Below are 17,878 nucleotides of genomic sequence, written 5' to 3'. Positions count from 1 at the left end.
AGAGAAGAACTCTGAGTAATATTCTGTAGGACAGGTAGAGACACACTGGTTTTCTAGAAGGACAGTCAATATTATTGATGCCCGTAAAATCTATCTTTAGTGTACCTGTTACTAAGAAATATTATGTCCTTTAACTTTGGGACAGGATATATATCTTTTAAGATCAGAAAATTTTTGTTCCAAATTTCAAAAAGTGAACTGAGAGCTGATCATGAAAAACTAATAGAATGGATTTTTCCACCACTATTTTTTCAATGGAAGTTTAAATACTGACAATTTAATAAAACATCCACTGCTTTATTTGTAAAGCTACAAAATTTGCAATGATCACCCTAGACTATACAAGTTACTGTTTTCTTTTTTACTATAGCCTGTATTATTAGCTGATTAAAAAGAGTTTTCCATACTTTATAGACACAAATTAAAGCCCTATCAAGTACCACATGAACAATGAAGATTCAGCAGATTTTCGGGTTAGGTGATAAATTTAATTTCTTAATTTTATTTCAGTTTAGCTAATTATAAACTTTGATATAACAATAAGGAATTTATATAGTTTCTACTGTTAATTAACATTACTGAAAACCAGCAATAATTATAATTATGATTGTGCAAAGAATACTTCTTTGTACATAGTAGATGAGCAATAAGGATCTTTCATTGTATTTCAAAACAAGAACTTAGCTCAAACAAGACTTTTTTTTTTTCATTTATTAGGAAACATTATCATTTGTGCAAGTTAGGCCTCTGTCACTAAATAGTGAGCTACTTATACCAATCTAAATACTGTGATAGAAAGCATTTGTCCTAGATAAAATATATAAGTGATAGAGTGAAACCTATTTTCTACTCAAACTTGGAGAGACAACTGGGTTAAAATTAAACAGTAAAGGTTAAAAGACTCTGCATTGTATTAATCCTGATCTTCCTTTTACTATCATCTATTACCTATTTAGTTACCCAACCTGGAAAGTGGAGCAAACTTGAGAGCCTTGCCCTCCTGTCTCATTGCCCATCCTCATCCACAGAGCATTTAAGAGGGCAACACACCCTTTGGCATACACAGATTACACCAGATTTCTGGTATATTAATCTTAGTGCATCTGCTGCATTTCTGCTGGCATTTAAGATGAATATCTGAGAGATGGGTACAATTCCCTTTAAATACATTAATTTGAGTGCTCACTTCGGCAGCACATATACTAAAATTGGAACAATGCAGAGAAGAGTAGCATGGCTCCTGCGCAAGGATAACACGCAAATTCGTGAAGCGTTCCATACTTTAATGAATAAATAAATACATTAATTTGGGGAGATAGTTGTCTACCCTTTAAAATAATATAAACTGTCACAGTGAGTTATGTGTCTGTGTTTCTTTAACAGTGATGTGAAAGCAAGTGAGTGTGTCTGTAAATAGTTTCTAATATATAGATAAAGATTAAATATTGTTACAAAATTACCTTGAGTCCTTTTCCAGTTTCCCCTGGGAAAGGAGAAAACAGATTGATGTAATTTTCATACTAATGTAAATGATTCCATCCAAAGTTCTGTAGCTTAGAGTTAGTCATTGAAATCAAATAGCAAAGGCTATTTTTTTTTCATTTTTCTTATTTGTCTTTTTAATGGGTGTACTTTTGGGAATTTATGAAATTTCTCTTAGTTGATTCGTGTGTGAAATGGACTTACCTATGAAGCCGGGGCGGGGGGTAGCACATTGTTTTAACAATGTCTCATAATTTTTGTAAGGCTGGAACCAGTTAATTTATGAAACATAATTTGTAATTTTTAAAGCATTAAAAATAGAAGGTTCTATTTTTATCAACACTAAATAGGCTTAGCTTTTCTCTATTCTGCAACTTGCTTTAAGATGTTAATCTTACAAAAGATGAATTGAATGATCTAAAACTTAAGCTACTTAGCCCAGCTTTTATGTCTGTTTATTTATTGTGAGACAAGTGATGTTCCGTGGAATAGATCCAGGGTCATCACATTTTATAAAGGTGAGAAAACACTGTAGAAGCATCATAAATATTAAACAACCATATAAGGTATTTGGGAGTATCTATTGAAATACATTGCTGTGTCTCTGAAATACCCTTTAGCATACTTTGAATTATTAATAGGTATTTTAAAAAACCCACTGACAGTAATGTGAAGCTCATTCACGTCTTTCAGAGCCTTTGGAGTTCCTGGGGATACATGAAAACAATTCTAAAAGAAATATCCCTTTTCATAAAAAAAATTAAAATAATTCATTCAGACTTCAATAAGCCATAACTTTGTAAGTTGAAATATTTCAAATTTGCCTCGAGGTAAGGTTAATAGGGATGTGGTATATAGAAAAAGAAAGCAGCAATGACCAGTCATCTGCTTATGCATGATATCACATCTGAGTGCAAGTTCAATGGGGTGAATTAATCTTCTCAGGAATGACTTTTCACTGAGAGCAATGAGGATGGCATTGAATCTCAACAGAAATGATCTTTTTGATTTTCATTGACCAGTTTCCCTCCCTGTTCTTCACAAATAGATATCAATTATGTATAAGTGCCAATTCCATTATTTTGTTATTGCTAAATGGCAAGTAATAAGAAATTTGACCAATGTAGCATGGAAAGAAGGGATTTCAAAAGAGGAAGCCACCCTTGATAAAGGGGAAAAAGTGACCAGTCTGAATGCAGAAAAGCTTGAAACATCAAGCAAGCAACAATCCAATTATGCTCCTTGAATGTGGAGAGGATGAAGCTCTGGAAGAATTGCTAGTGGCCATCCATTTTACATCCTGTCTTTTGACAATAAGGCAAGTTATCTAAACTAAGATACAGAGTCCCAGGGCCACAAATTAAGTGGTGTAATGTTAAGTGATGTAGAAATCAGCCCGGTAATATGTGAATTCAATAGAGAAATGCAGTAAATTGTTGAATTACTAAGGGAAATTCAAATTCAAGTTTCCCTACGGTGGACAAACATTCCCCCCTCATAGATCCTATTGTTTTACTGGACATATACCAGGAATCTTGCACATGTATGTCGTTAGTTCATTTTCACATAGTCTTTTGAAGTCTCTTACTTATTACTGACACAATTCTACCCTCCCTTCTCCTGGTGATTATTAAGAATTTCCTCTCCTGGTCTGAATCTCAGGAGGGATTCCTTCCACTGCCAACCATAAGGCAATTGTTGGAATGAGTATCTGCCTGTCCTCGTGTGTGAAAATGAAATCCTGCTTTTGTTGTGTTAAGAAGTGGAATATGGTGGTTCAGAGCCTCTGGCTGGAATAATTGATCTCTCTTTTCCTGTGGTGCAATTTATGCTCTTAATACATTTTTTTTTTTTGCAATGACCACAGGTCTTTATTTAATTATAAGAGGTTGAAAAACATAAAATGAAGGAAAAAAGTAATTGTTCATATCTTTTCCTTTCTAGGGAATAAATTTAAACTTTTATTTATTTAATGAATAACTAATATATTTATAAGGTTCTAATAAAAACTGTATAACAATTATATGTAGTACATAATGTCTCTGGTACTTTTGTCCTCATCTGCCCAGCTCCCAATGAGTAACTTCTTGTCTATGTTTTTTGTATGCCCATTCCCCAAATCAGTAACCATGGTTAATTATTTTTTTTGAGACAGTGTCTCACTCAGTGTCCCTGGGTGAGTGCCATGGCATCATAGCTCACAGCAACCTCAACCTCCTTGGCTCCAGTGATCCTCTTACCTCAGCCTCCCAAGTACATGAGACTATAGGTGCCCACCACAATGTCTGGTTAGTTTTTCTCTTTTTAATAGAGACCAGGTCTTGCTCTTGCTCAGGCTGGTTTTTCTTAATAAACTTTTTAAATTTTAGAATAATTTCAAATTTACAGAAAAGTTGCAGATAGTATAGATGATATAATCCTAGCACTCTGGGAGGCTGAGGCAGGTGGATTGCTTGAGTTAACAAGTTCAAGACCAGCTTGAACAAAAAGCGACACCCTGTCTCTACTAAAAGTAGAAAAAATGGGCCAGGCCCAGTGGCTCACACTTGTAATCCTAGCACTTGGAAGGTTGAGGCGGGTGGATTGCCTGAACTCATAGGTTCAAGACCAGCCTGAGCTAGAGCAAGACCTCATTTCTAAAAATAGCTGGGTGTTATGGTGGGCACCTATAGTCCCAGCTACTCAGGAGGCTGAGGCAAGAGCATCACTTGAGCCCAAGAGTTTCAGGTTGCTGTGAGCTATGATGCCAGGGGACGCTACCAAAGGTGGCAAAGTGAGACTGTATCCAAAATAAATAAATAAATAAAAATAGAAAAACTGAGGCTTGAGCTCAAGAGTTGGAGGTTGCTATGAGCTATGACACCATGGCACTCTACTCAGAGAGACAGCTTGAGACTCTGTCTCAAAAAAAAATATATAGATGTTTCGCACATACCCGTCACCCACTGTCTCCTAATGTTGACTCTTATATAGCTATCCACAATACATTTGTCACCACTAAGAAGTTAACACTGATGCTTTTCTGTTAACTAACTGTAGTTTACAGACTTTATTCAGATTTCACCAGTTTTTCTACTACTTTTTTTTCCTATTCCAAGATGAGAGGGATGCTTTTATAACTTACGTTCCTTGGTGTGTCTCTTCTGCTCAAAAATCAACAATGGCTCAGTATTATACTCCAAAGCCAACATCTGACCTCTCCCCTCCCCAGTGGCCTATAAAGTCCTACCTCATCTGCTCTTCCTTACCCAATTACCTTTATGGCTTCTTCTCTAGCTTCTGTGCTGCTTCCACCCTTTGGTCTCTCTGCTGCATTTACAATTGACCTTTCTGCTGTTCTTTAAATATATTGGGTGCGCTCCTTCCTTAGGCCTTTGCATTAATGCTTTCCTCTGCCTGTAGCACTCTCCATCAGAAAGATGTAGGGCCAACTCTCTTATTCCCTTCAAACCTTTCCATAAATGTCACTACAAATAGGTTTAGATTGCAGGTAAGTTGCAAAGACAGTACAGAGTTCTCAAACATTGCATGCTTAGTCTCCCCTATTGTTAACATCAGGTATCCATTATAACTAAGAATTCAAAATCGGTACATTACTATTCAGTAAACTCCACACTTTTTATATTATATTATTTTATTTTTCTGATGTCTTTTTCCTGTTCTGAGATTTTGTCTAGGACACCACATTACGTTTTGTCATGTCTCCTTAGCCTTCTCTGGTTTATTTATGACATTGTCTCAGGCTTTCTTTGCTTTTTATGACCTTGATAGTTTTGAAAAATACTCTTCAGGTATTTTTAGAATGTCCCGCAACTGGAGTTTTTCTGATATTTTGCTCATGGTTATTTGGGGTTATGGGTTTGGTGGAGATAAACGACAAAGGTAAAGTACCCTTTTCATCACATCTTATCAAGGGGACATACTGTTGATACGACTTCTCATTGTTAATATTGACCATGACCACTAGGATGGAGGGAGGTTTCTCCACTGTAAAATTAACTTCTTTTCTCTCTTCCCCATACTGTGCTGGTTGGAAGGACATCACTATGTACAGCCCAAGCTTAAAGAATGAGAACTGTGCTCCATCTCCTTGAGAGTGAATCACGTGGGATTTACATAAATTATTTGGAAGTCTTCTGCATAGGATATTTTGTCTATTTTACCCATTTATTTATCTGTTCAATAATTTATTTATATCAGCCTGGATACTTCAGTAATAATCCAGTGCCACTTTGTTTCTTATGTCGCTTGGGTTTATCCAGTTTTGGTCATCGCGAACTCCCAATTAGCTCTTTTGGTGTGCCTGATACTTTCAATTTATAAGCATTTCCTTTCTTTGTTTCACTATAAGGTAATCCAGGCTCATTTTGTATATTCTTTACCTCAGCTCTACAACCAGAATCTTCTTTATGAAACCCTGGTTCTTTTCTTAAAGAATGGTAGGAGAAACCAAGATCCAAGTGGTGCTGGTTATGTTAATTGATACTAATAGGGTGTCATTTGCTTCTAGGCCCTATCAGTGAACAGAGCTAAGAATATGTGTATATGTATACTAACCCATGTATATACGCCTAGCAAAAAACAATTCTGTTTCTAGATCTAGCTAAATATGAGTTAATACTGATTTCCTCAAATCTACTCCAACACTACATGGTTCATTTTGGCTTTCTCCCCTTGTGTATCTGTAACCTCCCACTCCAGTAGTGAGAAACGTGGCTTCCACCATCTGTCTCCCCTGACTTTTTTACTCAATCCCAGTATACACAAACAGCAGCTTCAGAATTATCAACATATATTTCCGCGGGACTTTACTAACTAGGGTACAGTCTTTATGTGCTTTTATTTGTCCAAAGTAACTCATGTCAGTACCTTTTTTTTTCTATTCCCTTTCAATGAATTTATGGCATACGTTTGTGATGGAGTTAGAGGTTTTAACGATAGTCTGAATTACATTCGATTTCTTTTTTTAAATTTGTACATATTAGAGTTCATTGTGTTATTTTTTATTTATTTATTTATTTTTTGGAGACAGAGCCTCAAGCTGTTGCTCTGAGTAGAGTACTGTGGCATCACAGCTCACAGCAACCTCCAACTCCTTGGCTCAAGTGATGCTCTTGCCTCAGCCTCCCAAGTAGCTGGGACTATAGGTGCCCACCACAATGCCTGGCTATTTTTTTCTATCATTTTTGGAACTTTTTTTTTATTAAATCATAGCTGTGTACATTAATGCAATCATGGAGTACAATGTGCTGATTTTATATACAATTTGAAATATTTTCATCAAACTGATTAACATAGCCTTCATGGCATTTTCTTAGTTATTGTGTTAAGACATTTATAATCTACATTTAGTTAATTTCACATGTACCCTTGTAAGATGCACCAAAGTGTGATCCCACTGATTACCCTCCCTCCACCTGTCCTCCCCCTTTCCTGCCCTCCCTCTTCCCCTTTCCTGGCTATTTTTTGGTTGTAGTTGTCATTGTTGTTTGGTAGACCTGGGCTGGATTCAAACCCGACAGCTTTGGTATATGTGGCTGGCGCCTCAGCCGCTTGAGCTACAGGCGCTGAGCCAGTGTTATGAGTTTTAATAAATGTATATCATCATGAATCCATTAATGCGGTATGATACAGATTAGTTCTACCATGCTAAAATATCCTCTGTGTTTCCCTTACTCAACAGAGTCCCACTTCCACAAGCCTCTGGAACCCACTGGATTATTAAAGAATGAGCATAAAATTGTGCTCTATCTCCTTGAGAGTGAAGTATGTGATATCTACATAAATTATTTTGGATATTTGCCTATTTTACCCATTTATGTATATATTCAATCAATTTATTTATGTCACTCTGGACTTACGGATATTTATTTAATACACCAGGTTATAATCTCTCTATCCATCTTTATCTAGATCTAGCTAAATATGAGTTAATACTGTCCTCAGAGTTTTGCAGTATGTGACATAAATGGAATCATATAGTATGTGGCTTTGTCAACCTATTTTCTTTCACTTAGCAAATGCATTCAAGATTCATTGATGTTGTGTATAAATTAATAGCTTTTTCTTTTTATCTCATAACAATATAGAGATACCACAATTTGTTTATTCATATCGAAGGACATCTTGTCCTTCCTTTTTTTGGTGATAAGAATAAAGCTGCTGTAAACATTCTTGTGATGGTTTTTTTGTACATAAATTTTCAAGTAAGTTGGGTAGATACCTAGAGATGTGCTCTGTGGATTGTATGGCAAGTCTATGCTTAACATTACAAGACAATGACAAAGTATTTTTCAGAGTGACTACATTCCAATCATTGTATTCCCTTCAGGTTAGAATGAGTTTCTCCAGTTTATTCCATTTTTCTATATATAAAAGGGGAAAGATTTATAAGATCTGAAGAATATATGTGTTTTCACTAAGGCTATGCTTTTATGATTTTTGGGGGGAGCTTTATAGTAAGTTTTCAACTTGGGTAGTGTGAATCCTTTTCACTTTGCTATTCTTTTTCAGTATTGTGCTGGTTCAGTATTGAGTTGACACAAATCCCCATTCTTTAATGATCCAGTGGGTTCCAGAGGCTTGTAGAAGTGGTATTGTTTGAGTAAGGGAAACACAGAGGATATTTCAGCGTGGTAGGACTAACCTGTATCATACTGCATTAGTGGATTCATGATGATATGCATTTATTAAAACCCATAACACAATGAACTTTAATATGTAGAAATTAAAAGGTCTTTTGCCATTCAGTATACATTTTAGAATCAGTTTGCCATAATTAAAAATGTTTTGCTTATAATTTTGACTAGGACTGTGTTGAATGTATATATGAAGTTGGAAAAACTGGTATCTTAACAATATTGAGATTTCCTATTCATGAACATGGATGGTCTCTCCATTTATTTATGTTTTTATTTCAGAATATTAAGGGGTCACAGATGTTTTTGTTATGTGGATACCGTGTATGACACTTAAGTTACGGCTTTTAATGTGCCCATGACCAGAATAATGTTCATTATACCTAATAAATAAGTTGTGTTCTTACCCCTCACCCCACTCCCAATCTACTGCTTCTTGGATTTCAGTGACCTTTACATCTCTTTGTGCCTATGTATGCCCATCATTTATTTCCCGATTATTAGAGAGTGCATGTGCTGTTTGCCTTTCCATTCCTGAGATATTTTACTTAAAATAATGGTTTTTAGTTCCATCTAAGTTGAGGAGTGTGTGTGTGTGTGTGTGTTTCTTGATTTTCTTGATCTATTCATGAATTGATGGGCACTTAGGTGAAGTCCACATTTTGGGAATTGGGAATTGTACTTAGATAAACATTCAATTGCAGATGTCCTATTGATAATATAACTTCTTTTTCTTTGGATTGACACCTCGTAGTGGGATTATTGGATTGAATGGTAAGTCTACATTTGTTAGTTTGAGAAATATTCATATTGTTTTCCATAGAGGCTGTAATAACTTGCAGTCTTACCAACAATGTATAAGTGTTCTTTCTATCTGCATTCACACTAACATCTGTTATTTGTTGACTGTTTAATAATGACCATTCTGACTAGGGTAAGGTTGTACCTCACTGTGGTTTTAATTTGCATTTCTCTGATGATTGGTGATGTTGGCCATATTTCTATTTTCTTTTGAGAAACTTTTGTTCCTTTTTTTGCCCATTTTTCAATGAGATTTTCTTGCTGATTTATTTTAGGTCTTTGTAGATTTGGGGTATTGGCATTTTATTGGATGAATTGTTTGTGAATGTTTTCTACCATTCTGTAGATTATTTATTCACTCTTGATTATTTCCTTTACTGTGCAGGAGCTTTTTAATTTAATAATTTCCATTTATTTATTTTCCTTTGTGGTCTTAGTCATGAATATTTTGCCTGGGCCAATGTCTAGAAAAGATTTTCCTATTTTTTTTTTAATTTCTCATGGCTTCATGCCATACACTGAAGTCTTTTATCCAGCTTTAATTATTTTTTTTATGTAGTGGGAGATCAGGGCCCTGCATGTGGCTATCCAGTTTTCCCAGCACTGTTTTTTGTTTATTTGTTTGTTTTGAGACAGAGTTTCACTTTGTCACCCCCCCTAGTAGAGTGCCATGGTGTCATAGCTCACAGCAACCTCAGATTCTTGGACCTCAAGCAATTCTTTTGCCTCAGCATCCCAAGTAGCTGGGACTATAGCCACCAGCCACAACACCTGGCTATTTTTAGAGACAAGGCCTTGCTCTAGCTCAGGCTGGTCTCAAACTCATGAGCTCACATGATCTGCCTCTCTCAGCCTCCCAGAGTACTGAGATTACAGGCGTGATCCACCACTGCGGGCACCCTTAGCACTGTTTATCCTTTCCCCAACGTATGTCGTTATCTGCTCAGTTGAAGATCTATTAGTTATAGGTAGATTTTTTTTTTTTTGCAGTTTTTGGTGGGGGCTGGGTTTGAACCCACCACCTCTGGCATATGGGGCTGGCAACTTACTCCTTTGAGCCACAGGCACCTCTTGAGGTAGATGGTTTTATTTCTTGGTTCTTGATTCTGTTCCAGTGGTCTATGTCTCTACCTTTATGCCAGTGCCATGCTGTTTTGGTTATTATAGGCTTGTAGCCTTGTAGTATAATTTGAAGTCAGGTAACGTAATGTGACCCCTTGTTCTTTTTGCCTATGATTGTTTGGCTACTCAGACTATTTTTTATTTCCAAATGAAACATAGAATTGTTTTTTCTAGACCTGTGAAATATGACATTGGTATTTTATTAGGGATTATATTGAATCTGTAAATAAAATAGTTAGGGTAGATAATTTAAGTATTGACTGTACAAATGTGTGAGACTGGAGTTTTTTGCATTTATTTGAGCTATCTATAATTTCTTTCATCATTGTTTTATAGTTCTCATTGTAGAGAACTTTGACTCTTGGTTAACTATATTCCTAGGTATTTTGTTTTCCTTATAGCTTTTGTAAATGGTACTGAGTTCTTGACCTGACTTTAACTGTACTGTTATAAGTATATGGAAAAGCCCCTGGATTTGTGTACATAGATTTTGTAACCTGAGATATCACTGAATTTATTTATCAATCCCAGGAGTCTTTTGTTACAGTTTTTAGGGTTTTCGCAATATGAGATGATGTTATCAGCAAACAGGGATAATTTGACCTCTTATTTTATTTTTTTGGATATACTTTCTTTCTTTCTCTTGCCTGATTGCTCTGACTAAGACTTCCAGTATGATGCTGAATAGAAGTGGTGAAAGTGGGCACACCTGCCTTGTTCTAGTTCATAAGGATAATGCTTTCCACTTTCCCCCAGTCACTATGATACTGGCTATGGCTTTATCATATATTGCTTTTATCTTTTTGAAGTATGTTCTTTCTATGCCTAGCTTGAAAGGGTGCTAGATTTTACTGAATGATTTTTCTGCATCTGTTGAGATGATCATATGATTTTTGTTTTTGCTCCTGTTTATATGGTGAATCATATTGATTTGTATATGTTAAACCATCCTTGCATCCCTAGGAACAAACACACTTGATCATGGTGAATTATATTTTTGATGTGCTGTTGAATTCTATTTGCTAGTATTTTCTGGAGGATATTTTTCATCTATGTTCATAAGGGATATTGGTCTGTGATTTTCTTATTATTTATTTATTTTTGAGACAGAGCCTCAAGCTGTCACCCTGGGCAGAATACCGTGGCATCACAGGTCACAGAAACCTCCAACTCCTGGGATCAAGCAAGTCTCCTGTCTCTGCCTCTCAAGTAGTTGGGACCACAGGCGTCTGCCACAATGCCCGGCTATTTTGTGGTTGCAGCCATCATTGTTGTTTGGTTGGCCCAGGCTGGATTCGAACCCACCAGCTTAGGTGTATGTGGCTGGCGCCTTAGCCACTTGAGCCACAGGTGCCGAGCTAGATGATCTTTTTATTTGGTTATGATCGTCTTTCCTTTGGTATCAAGGTGATACTGGCTTCATAGAATGAGTTGGAGAGGATTTCCTTTTGATGTTATAGAATATTTTCTGTAGGTACCAGGTTGTCTTTGTAAGTTTGGTAGAGTTTGTCTGTCAGTCTGTCTGGTCCATAGCTGAGTGTTTTTGTTTTTTTGGAGTTTTTCTTTTTATTACTGTTTCAGTATCACTGCTCCTTTATTGGTCAGTTCAGGATATCATAATGGCATCTGTTGCAGCAACCTGGGAATGAGAGACAATAGGTCTCTGCTGTACCTGCTCTCTGGACAGACTTCAAGCAGCCCTCCAATCACTCTGGAGATCTGTATGGTTGTAGGGGCCCATACACAGCACCCATGGGATGGAGCATGGGGCTCCAAGTTTCTCTCTCTCTTTGTTCTTCCCCACTGGCAGATACCTCTCCCAGGGTACCTTCTAATCTTCCCGAGTGGATTACCCCATCATTTTCTCCTTCATGCTGAATGTTTCCCGTCACTTCTTTGATGATTCACAATGTTCTTTCCATGAAAGCCCTTCTATAGATGGGCATCCACCTGCAACTTTTGATCTTCTCCTTGAGAGTAGTGTATATAAGCTACCATTTCCCCCCTTTCCCCATTCCATTTATTTAACACTTCTTTGATTTTTGTCAAAATCAGTGTTTGTAGTTGTTTACATATATACCCTGTACATATGCGGTCGATTTTTTAGCTAAGTACTATAAGTACATAATTATTGTTGTCATAAAGGATATACATGTATTTTTTAATTTCAAATTTTATTTATTTATTGCTAGTATAAGGGGAAGCTATTGAGTTTTGCGTATTTATGTTGTAACCTGTGCCTTCATTAGTTTATATACTCCTTCAAGGAGGTATTTTTTTTAGTTCATGTCATCAGCAAATAAAGATAGTTTTATTTAATCCTTTCCAAATTGTGTAATTTATAGTTATTACTCTTGCTTTGTTGCACTATATAATACTTCCATTACAATGCTGTATAAGGGTGGTAAGAGAGGTTATCCTTGTTTTGTGCTTGGTGTAGAGGAGAAAGTATTCAGTCTCTCACCAATAAGTATCATTTTAGCTGTAAATTTTTCGTATCTGTTTTTTATTAGGTTAAGAAAGTTGACTTCTCCTCCTAGGTTTCTGAGAAGTTTTACTCTGGATGACTATTGTATACTATTGAATACTTTTCTGTATATATTGATATGATCATATGATTTTTCTTCTTTAGTCTGTTAATATGGTGAAGCATTCTTAAAGGAACTCTACTAGGCCATAGGTCATAATCATTTCTATACATTGCTGAATTTAATTTTTAAATATTTTGTCCAAGATATTTATGTCTGTGTTAATGAGCAATAATGATCTGTTGTTTCCTTTTCTTCCATATCTTTGGTTTTAGTATGTGGTTAATACCAGCTTTATAAAATGATTTGTGAGGTATCATTCTTCTTATATTTTCTGGACAATATGGTATAATATTGCAATTGTTTATTTCTCAAATGTTTAGTAGATTTCTTATTCCATTTTGTGCTACTATACATAACAAAATACCTGGGACCAAGTGATTTGTAAAAGACAGAAATTTATTTTCTCACAGTTTTGGAGGCTGATAAGTTCAAAAATAAGGTACTGGCAAGTTTTTGTCTCGTGAGGTTTTGGTCTGCGCCTGCAAGATGGTGCCTTGAATGTTGAGTACCATAGAGATGTGAATGCTATGCACTCACATGGCAAAAGTTGGAGGGACAAAAGGGACAGAGTCCGTCATCAGTCAAGCCCTTTTATAAGGGCACCTAATCCCATTCACAAAGGTTCTATCACCATGACTTAATCATATTCTAAAGGTTGCATCTTTTTATACTGTTACATTGGCCATTAAGTTTTAACATGATTTTTGAGGGGACACAAACACTAAAATCATAGCAAGTTACCACTTACATCATCTAAGCTTGTGTTTCTTTTAGAAAAATTTTAGCTACTACTTCAATTTGATTAACATATGTAGGTTTTTTTTTCTCAGGTTATTTTGTCTCGAATTTTGTTGGTTTATGTCTTTCAAAGAATTGGTCTATTTCATCTAAGTTATAGAATTTATGGATATATGGACATAGAGTTCTTCATAGCATTTTTTTCTTGAGACAGAGTCTCCCTGTCACTTGGGCTAGTGTGCTGTGGTATCAGCCTAGCTCACAGAAACTTCAGATTCCTGGGCCCAAACCATCCCCCTGTTTCAGCCTCCTGAGAAGCTGGGACTACAGGTGCTCACTACAACACCCAGCTAATTTTTCTATTTTTAGTAGAGGTGAGACTTGCTTTTACTCAGGCTGGTCTCAAACTCCCGAGCTCAAGGGATCCTCCCACCTTGGCTGCCAAGAGTACTGGCATTACAGTCACTGTGCCTGACACTTCTTTTTTTTTCTCAATGTTATAGATCAGTAGTGTTTCGTCTGGTGTAAGCAAGTGGCAAGGAAATGGCTAAAGGCAGACAATAGGAACCAAATTGCAACTCGAAACTGTTCACTAGTGGGAACATACATGGTATAAAAAGTTCCTAGTGACCTGTAACTGGCCTAGAGCTCATTACCATCTAATTAAACCTGTGATATAATTTATTATATAACCCTAACCTCTCAGTCACCACAAAGACAGAAACAATAAGCAATCATGTCAGAAGAAAGGGAGGACAAACTGGTGAACTTACAAAAAATCAGTGTGTATCTTTCTGACCTGTTCCTCTCTCTCTGGAATGTATTTTCACTTTGCGAAACTTCCTTCTTTACTTTCATTCTTTCTTTTATGTGATAAACTGTGTAAAATTGCTTTGTGTCTGTGATCATTGCCTAATCAGCTTGATTAAGTACCAGTACTCATTCTTGACACTGAATCAGTCAGTGTCAGTGGGGACACTGACATGGAGATGGACCTAGCAGTAGCGTGTCCCCTCTTTTATTTCTGAAATTGACACTTTTTATCTTTGCTCTATTTTTTATGGTTGTCCTTGACTGATAGAATATTAATTTTATTGATCTTTTTTCTACCTGCTCGAAGTATTTTCTTTTTGTTTTTAGTTTGAATATAATACAACTAGGGTTGTGTATGTTTGTGTGTATTTATTCTGCTTGGTGTTCTCTTACAGTTTGATGTTTGTTACTGATTTTAGAATATATTAAGCCATTATTTGTTCAAATACATCTTCTGCTCCATTGTTTCTTTCTTCTTCTAGTATTCCAATTTGGTACCTGTTATACCGTTTTGCATTAACCCCATAATTCTTGTATGTCTAGTTTTTCCCTTTTATTTCTTTTTGCAATTTAGCTTGGGAAATTTATATCAATAATCTATCTTGAAGGTCAGATTCTCTTCTCAGGTTTTTTAAGTCTACTCAAGGGACTTCCTGAAAGGAATTTTTTAATGTTATGGTGGTTTTGTTCTTTGTTTGTTTTGTGAACAAAACCCAAAATTTCTAGAATTATTCCTTGATATTTTCTCATGGTTACCATCTCCCTTCTGATACCATCCACCTGGTTTTGCATGATGCCCACTTTTTCTGTTAGAAACCTAACATACTATAATCATTGTTATTTTGAATTTTGTCTGATAAGTTCAACTTTAGCATCGTATCTGAGTCTGGTTCTACTGATTGTCTTGTGTCTCCACACTGGAATTTTTTTCAACCTTTTGGCATATTTAATTTTTTTTTTCTTTTTGTAGTTTTTGGCTGGGGCTGGGTTTGAACCCACCACCTCCGGCATATGGGGCTGGCACCCTACTCCTTTGAGCCACAGCACTGCCTGGCATATTTTAAATTTTTTACTGAAAGCCAGAAATATTGCATGAGTGGTAAATATTGAGTTAAATAGTACTTTATTGCAAGGATTTATTTTAATCTGGCCAATAGTTGGGTTACGTTTGTTATTTGTTACAACTATGAACACAAGAGGTTTCAAATTCCTCCAGTGTCCTTTCTTTGCCTCCCCTTTTGGCTTTGGGGGTTCCCTTTGTAGTACTTCTTGGAGAGAGTCTGTCTCTTGCTGCTCTTTAATCCAGAATTCACTGTTCTGTTCCTCAAGGGTCATAATAATTGATAGTAATAATATGAAGGCAAGGGGCATTTTTCTGATGTGATTAAATCCTTGTCTTTGGAGTGCATTGTGGGCCTGTGCCGAGGGGATGGCCTTCATGAGTGTATTTGTCTTTCTGCCCCCTTGACCCCAATCCTTCCCCAGTGTAGTAGTTATCCTTCAGTATCCACCTGCCGATCTGTGTCCTTAAGATTCTCTCCCCTCTACATTTAGTCTTTTATTCTTTTATACTTTTTTCTTAAGTGACACAGGATGATTGAGGCAGAACAATGTCCCCTTCATCCAGCTGGAATGGGATTTCCCTGGTACCAGCTGTCAGCAACATCAAATCTCCTGGAAATTAAGCCTTTTGTTTTCTGAGGTAGAAGAATCGGAGTGGATTTCAAATGGCTAATTTGCCCTCTCCCCACATAGGGCAGAGTATGTGGGGTATGAGAGGGCAGAGGGCCTTTCTTAGTATTTCTTGATCCTGTGAGAACCTGGGTTCCTGTAGGGAAAGCCTGTAAAAGTGTGGGCATCTCTCCATGACTACGACTCCCTTGAGCTTCTCACTCTCATAATCACCCACACTCAGCCTCCAGTATTTCATTAAATTTTCTAATTTAATGTTTCTTCCAGCTTGTATGACATCTGCCTGGTGACACTTGCTCCAGGTACATATGCACGGGTTATTCCTCTGGAAAACTGAATTTAGGGATGATGGTTTACTCCGCAATCTCAGTTCTCTGATGTGTCCAGAAAAAGCTGTTCATACTCAGCTTGTCCCGCTTTTTCTTGTTGTAAGGGTAGGAATAATGCCATTCAAGGTCTTGATATTTCCAAGCTGAAACCAAAGTCCTTGTAGTACAGTTTTAATAAATTATGACCTCTTTTAAAAATTGCAAGTCAGTGGTTACTTGTGTCCTAATTAAGACTCTACTATCTTCTAATATTCAGTTATTAATTATTCTCAACTACAGTATTCAGCCATGTATATCTCTATTTTTTCATATTACATGGCTGGATACTTTCCAGACAGCCCTACTATAACATCCACACAATATTTACCCATTACTGAATTTGTTATTTATTATTATTTAAGTTGAAAATTAAAATGAGTTCAGTGATTATTTCTCCTTTCCCTTTCATGTTAGAGAGTAGGACAGTAATATTCATTGTATGACCCCTTAAAGGTCATTCAGAGTCTATGACATAACTGAGGGTTCTGGTTCTAGTTTACTAACTGTATAAATGTCCAATAAACCCATTACCTGACATTACCATTCATCCCCAGCAGACGTTACTTCAAGCAAATTCATGTTTGATTTTATGAGCAGCAGCAGCGTGGGACTGATAATTGACTCTTTGCTTTGGACTTTTTCACCTTTCTTCTTTAATCTTAGGTGTAAGACATGATGAAGGTTGTGAAAAACGTATACAGAGTGGCACCTGTGGTTCAGTGGGTAGGGTGTCGGCCCCATATACTGAGGGTGGTGGATTCAAACCCAGCCCCAGGCAGTTAAAACAGCAGTGGCTAATGCATCAAAAATAACTGGGCATTGTGGTGGGCGCCTGTAGTCCCAGCAACTTGGGAGGCTGAGGCAAGAGAATCGCCTAAGCCCAGGAGATGGAAGTTGCTGTGAACTGTGACAGCACAGTACTCTACAGAGGGTGACAAAGTGAGACTCTGTGTCTAAAAAAAAAAAAAAAGAAAGAAAGAAAGAAAAAGAAAAATGTATCCAAAAGGTAACCCAAAGTAGACAAAAGGTCAAAATTGTGTTATTGGTTTACTCTTATGAATGTACAGGAAAGCCTGAAGGAACTCGCATATATAATAACACCCAATATCAGATATGTGTGCCCCCCAGTGGGCCTGCTGTTTGCTACAATCCTTCTGAACCCCCAGAGCAAACTGAGTTTGCTATGTGGTATACTGATGTCCCTAGAAAGATAATAACCTGAGTTATAACAGAAGGAATACCTAAACAAGTAAAAAAAAATTACTATGTGGCTAAGTTAATTAGTGCTTATGAGTTCATTTTTGTCTTTTAAGTGAAAGAAAAGTGATAATACAGTTAGCCCTTAAACAACACGGGGGTTAAAGGAACTCACTCCTTATAAAGTCAAAAATTTGCGTGTAACTTTTGACTCCCCCCAAAACTTCTTTACTAATAGTATGCTGTTGACCAGAAACCCCACTGATAATATAAAGTTGATTAGAACATATTATTATACACCGTATTCTTTTTTTTTTTTTTTTTTTGAGCAGAGCCTCAAGCTTTCCCCCTGGGTAGAATGCCATGGCTTCACTGCTCACAGCAACCTCCAACTCCTGGGATCAAGCAAGTCTCCTGCCTCAGCCTCCCAAGTAGC

The 17,878-nt window shown here is 36.7% G+C and overlaps 1 non-coding gene across 1 annotated transcript; it reads left to right on the top strand.

Annotated features, from left to right (window-relative positions):
• Positions 1-1,178: 1,178 nt before the first annotated feature.
• LOC111726595 lies at positions 1,179-1,285 on the top strand. Its single transcript, XR_002774335.1, has one exon. It is a non-coding gene; the product is annotated as a U6 spliceosomal RNA (small nuclear RNA).
• Positions 1,286-17,878: the final 16,593 nt, after the last annotated feature.

This window comes from Otolemur garnettii, unplaced genomic scaffold (genome assembly GCF_000181295.1).
Source record: "Otolemur garnettii isolate 467f Iridium unplaced genomic scaffold, OtoGar3 scaffold00072, whole genome shotgun sequence".
NCBI classification, from domain to species: domain Eukaryota; kingdom Metazoa; phylum Chordata; class Mammalia; order Primates; family Galagidae; genus Otolemur; species Otolemur garnettii.
The sequence above is the reverse complement of the archived record's forward strand: the minus strand, read 5'-3'. Positions and strand labels throughout refer to the sequence as shown.